The sequence below is a fragment of the Dromiciops gliroides genome, chromosome 4, assembly GCF_019393635.1.
Source record: "Dromiciops gliroides isolate mDroGli1 chromosome 4, mDroGli1.pri, whole genome shotgun sequence".
Classification (NCBI taxonomy): domain Eukaryota; kingdom Metazoa; phylum Chordata; class Mammalia; order Microbiotheria; family Microbiotheriidae; genus Dromiciops; species Dromiciops gliroides.
The window spans coordinates 257,621,078-257,626,770 of NC_057864.1; the positions used below are offsets into that span (position 1 = coordinate 257,621,078).

At 37.0% G+C, this 5,693-nt stretch overlaps 1 non-coding gene across 1 annotated transcript; it reads left to right on the plus strand.

The window, feature by feature from the left end:
• The first annotated feature begins 987 nt into the window (after window positions 1-987).
• Window positions 988-1,094, plus strand: LOC122726909. Its single transcript, XR_006352900.1, has one exon. It is a non-coding gene; the product is annotated as a U6 spliceosomal RNA (small nuclear RNA).
• The last annotated feature ends 4,599 nt before the right edge of the window (window positions 1,095-5,693 follow it).

The following is a 5,693-nucleotide window of genomic DNA, read 5'->3' on the forward strand; positions in this document are numbered from 1 at the left end:
ACACAGATGGAAGAAGGGAGGTTATGCCCCTGAGGAGTTGGGGCGGGGAATGCTTGATCTTTGAATATGCCTTTGTAAAGGTTCCCTGGTTTTAAGTGATTAAGTGTAACTAGAGTATTAGTCACATGAGGAAAACAGCTGGTGGGGGCTCAACCTGATGGCAGAGGAAAGAGACAGCCCATAAACCTCTCAGGGTACTGTGCATTCCAAGCACACAGGATGGCCAGGGCAAAGGCATGGAGATGTCATGTGGAAGTGTCATTCGTGAGGAACAGAGAAAAAGGTCAGTTTGGCTGGATTGCAGAGTTCAGGATGAGGAGTGATGTCTAATGATGTTAGAAATAGAGGTTGGGGCGAGACTGAATATGGCTTTTAAACCTAAAGAGAAGAGTTTCTATTTCATCCTAAGGAAGCATTGGAGTTGATTGAGTTAGGGATTCATATGGTCAGGCCTACATTTAAGGAAAATTACTTTGGCAGACATGTATGGAATGGACCAGCATGGTCTGGGAAGAAGATACTCAAGGCAGGAAAATCAATTAGGGTAATATTGCAATAATCCAGGTATAGTGGGCAGCTAGGTGGGACTGTGGATAAAGCACTGGCCCTGGATTCAGGAGGACCTGAGTTCAAATCCGGCCTCAGACACCTGACACTCACTAGCTGTGTGACCCTGGGCAAGTCACTTAACCCTCATTGCCCAGCCAAATAAATAAATAAATAATCCAGGTACAATAGTACATTGTTGATGGAACCATAAGTTGGTCCAATAATTCTGGAAAGAAATTTGGAACTATGCCCAGAAAGTCACCAAAATGTGCATACCTTTTGATCCAACTATACCACTACTAGGTCTATACCCCAAAGAAATCATGGCAGCCCCAAACTGAAAACTAAGGGGGGGGCATTCCTATTGAAGAATGGCTAAATAAATTGGGATATATGGAGATAATGGAATATTATTGTGCCATAAGAAATTATGAAATGGTGCTTGCTTTGGCAGCACGTATACTAAAATTGGAAAGATACAGAGAAGATTAGCATGGCCCCTACACAAGGATGACATGCAAATTTGTGAAGCATTCCATGTTCAAAAAGAAAGAAAGGAAAAGAAATTATGAAATGGACAATTTCAGAGGAAAATGGGAAGACCTTTATGAACTGATGAAATCAAGGTGAATAGAAATGAACAGAAAAATTTATACAATGATAACATTATAGAGAAAAAGAACTCTGAAATACTTAAGATATCTGATCAATACAATGATTAACCATCAGAATGAAGAGAAAACATGACACTCTTCTCTGACAGAGAAGTGCTGAACTTAATATGCAGAATTTTTGGACATGGCTAAAATGAGAATTTATTTTCCTGGACTATGTAGATATGTATTGGAGAATTTTCTCATTTTAAAAATGCTCTAAGAGGGGATAGGATGGGGAAAACTGCTTAATTAGAGAAAAGAAAATATTCTTTCTTTTTTTTTTGTTTTGTTTTTTTGCAGGGCAATGAGGGTTAAGTGACTTGCCCAGGGTCACACAGCTAGTAAGTGTCAAATGTCTGTGCCTGGATTTGAACTCAGGTCCTCCTGAATCCAGGGCCAGTGCTTTATCCACTGTGCCACCTAGCTGCCCCTGAAAAGAAAATATTCTTAAAAAGTAATCCAGATATTCTTTGTCAGGTATAAGGTACAATATAAATGTTATCTATTACTGTTGTTGCAATAAATAAATAACGTACTATACAAATGTAGTTTACTATTTTAAAAAATGATGAGCAGGATGCTATCAGAAAGACCTGGAAAGACCTGCATAAGCTGATGAAAAGTGAAATGTACTGTATACAAAATAACAGCAACATTATGAAATGATCTGCTGTGAATGACATGGTTATTTTCAGCAATACAATGATCCAAGAAAACTCTGAAGGTCTTATGAAAAATGAAATTCATCTACAGAGAGAGAACTGATGGTATCTGAATATAGATTGAAGCATAATTTTTTTTGTTAGTTCCTTTATCTGAAGTTTTGTTTTTGTCTGTTTTCTTTCACAACCTGGCTAATGTGGAAATGTTTTGCATGACTGCTCATGTATAGCTTATATTGAATTGTTTGAGTTCTTGGGGAGTGTGGGGAGGGAGAGAGGAAAAGAATTTGGATCACAAAGTTTTTTTTTTAAATTGATGTCAAAATTTGTATTTTACATGTAATTTGGGAAAATAAAGTTCTAAATATAAAAAATAATAATCCAGGGGGCGGCTAGGTGACGCAGTAGATAAAACACCGGCCCTGGATTCAGGAGTACCTGAGTTCAAATCTGGCCTCAGACACTTGACACTTACTAGCTGTGTGACCCTGGGCAAGTCACTTAACCCCCATTGCTCCACAAAAAAAAAATAATAATAATCCAGGTGAGAGGTGATAGAATCCTGAATTAAAGTAGTAACTATGTGAAGGGAGCAAAGAGATTGGAGGTAAGAGATGTGTGAAAGTAGAAACAGCAAAATTTGGCAACTGATAGAGAAAAAGGAATCCAGGAAAATGCCAAAGTCAATGAATGTGGGAGATTGGAATGATGGTGGTGCCTTTGGAAGAAATAGAGAAGTTTGGAAGAAGGGAGGATTTAGGGGGAAAGACAATGAGTTCAGTATTTGCAAAATAATCACAAAATTCATTTGGAAAAACAAAGGTTCAAGAATTTCAAAAGAAGAAATGAAAACATCATAAATTAAGGGGCCCTAGCATTAACATTTCAAGTTATATTATAAAGCAGCAATCAACCAATCTATTTGGTATCAGTTAAAAAACAACAAACACACACATGGGGGCAACTAGGTAGTGTAATGGATAAAGCACGGGCCCTGGATTCAGGAGGACTTGAATTCAAATCTGACCTCAGACACTTGGCACTTACTAGTTGTGTGACTCTGGGCAAGTCACTTAACCCTCATTGCCCTGTTTAAAAAAAAAAAGCCAACAGAGGACTTAAAAAAAAACACACTAGGAAATTAGATAAACAGAACAGGTTTAATAAGCAAGATTTGCCAACCATTCTGGAGAGCAATTTGGAACTATGCCCAAAGGACTATAGAACTGTGCATATCCTTTGATCCAGCAACACCACTGCTATGTTTATATCCCAAAGACATTCCCAAAAAGAGAAAAAGACCTTTTTGTACAAAAATATTTATAGCAGCTCTTTTGTGGTGGCTAAGAATTGGAAATCAAAGGAATGGCCATCGGGGGCAACTAGGTGGCACAGTAGATAGAGCACTGGCCCTGGATTCAAGAGGACCTGAGTTCAAATCCAGCCCCAGACACCTGACACTCACTAGCTGTGTGACCCTGGGCAAGTCACTTAACCCCAGTTGCCTCACAAAGAAAAAAAAAGTACTGCTATGCAAAGGAATGCCCATCAATTGGGGAATGGCTAAACAGGCTGTGCTATATGATGGTGATGGAATAATATCGTGCTGTAAGAAATGATAAGCAGGATGATTTTAGAAAGGCCTGGAAAGACTTGTATGAACTGATATATAGTGAAGTGAGCAGCACCAAGAAAACATTGTACACAAAGATAGCAATACTGTGTGATGAAGATCTGTGAATGACAACTATTACGAAAAATACAATGATCCAAGACAATCCCAAAAGGACTATTGATAAAACATACTATACACCTCCTGAATATTGACTGAACACAGACTGAAACATGCTATTTTTCACTTTCATTTTTTTCTTTTATTCAAGTTTTCTTGTACAAAATGACTAATATGGTAATGTTTAACATAATTGCACATGTATAACCCATATCTGATTGCTTACTGCCCCAGGTAGTGGGGAGGGGAAGAAGGGAAGGAGGAAGAAAAATTGGAACTCAAAACTATAAATAAAAATCTTTATTTTTTAAAAAAATAAGGGGCAGCTAGGTGGCACAGTGGATAAAGCACCAACCCTGGATTGACCAGTCTCAGAAACTTGACACTTACTAGTTGTGTGACCCTGAACAAGTCACTTAACCCTCATTGCCCCACCAAAAAAAAAAAAAAACCAAAGTAAATAAAATAAAATAAAAAATAAGCAAGATCTAGAAACAAATAAAAGCAACAGTTTAGCATTCAATAAATTCCAAAATAAATACTATAAAAAGAAGGACTCCCTATTCACCAGGAATTGCTGGGAAAACTGGAAGGGGGCATGACAGAAATCAGGTTTTGACAAACACCTTATATAATTCAGCAGAATAAGTTCCCAAATGGATTAGCAGTGCAAGAGATCATATCATAAAAAATTTAGGATAAAATATAGGTATCTTTTTAAAGTTATAAGTGTGTGGGAAAGTCTTTTACAAAATTATCAATGCCTTTTGTTTTTACATTACAGGCATTTCTTTTTAATAATTAATTATTTTATTTTTCAAATAACAACTGTTTTATTCAGTATCTCTCCCTCTCGCTATCCCACCTTTCACTAGAATTTTTTAAAAGTGTTAAGGGCTAAAATTCTAGTTAAACTGTCTAAAATATCTAATGAGTGGTCGCCAATAAATTATAAGCTTTAGCAAGAGTTAGACTTTTAAGCATTTATTAAGGAGAATAAGAATTTGGTAAAGAGAGAGAAAGGCCTAGATTCCTATCTATTAAAGGGAGAGCACATTTCTAGCTCCCTTCTCCGCCAGCGTCCTCAGGAAAGAGCCCGAGACCGAGCGCCAGTCTCTTCCTTCCTCCTCCCACTAGCCCGCGTCACTTCCTGACACCCAAGAAAAGACTCCTGGTCTTGCCCTCAAAGACCTTCACTTCATGGGCAGAACTCTTCTACAGTAAGTCTCCAGCAGGTGGCGTCATTCCAATCGTTACAGTCCCCCCTGTTGTTCCTCAAGAAACAAAATGTTTCCTTGACGGAACAGTAATAAGAATATAATAACTATTGCTAACTAATAATATGTGAACAACAATATAGAAAAGGAAGAGAGGAAAGTTTTGTCCAGAGGGGCGATTTTTTTTTTGTCCTCATGAACCGACACTTTGACATTAGTCTTGCAAAGGGAGGGCCTCTGCAGAGAATACATGTTACAGATGGTGTATATTATAACAGAAAGAGAAAAAAAACAACAACAACAAAAACAACAAATCAAAACTGTTCATTTAAAGTCTCTGAAAGTCTTTTCTCAGATGTCCTCTAGGTGTAGTCGTGGAATGGAAGTCTTTTCAGGGGTTGATGTGTGGATGCTGGTAATCAGCCAGGAAAATTTCCTACAAAATTGAGCTTAACACAACTTTAAAATAGCTTTGTCAATAATCAAATAAAACAATGAAAGTTCTCAAAAACATGTCTAAGGGAATTCAGAATCTTAGTTGTTACACATGAAACATATAATAAAACAAAAATTGAAACATTCTTTAAAATTATAATATTACTATAGTCCCCCCCTTATGGAGGGTAATTGAGAAGACAATTGCTGCAATATTAATTAATAAAAATAATTTTTATCTTTGTTTTATCACTTTTTGCATCATCTGCTTAATTATCCTCATGCCATTATGAGAAATTAGAAAATCTAATATAATTGGTAACAGGTGTCAAGGCCAAATTCAACACTGTATTTATCATGACACCTGAGATAATTATGGGGGTTACCATAAAAGAACAGAGAAATGATGGGATATGAGCATTCCCACACTTGAGAAATATGT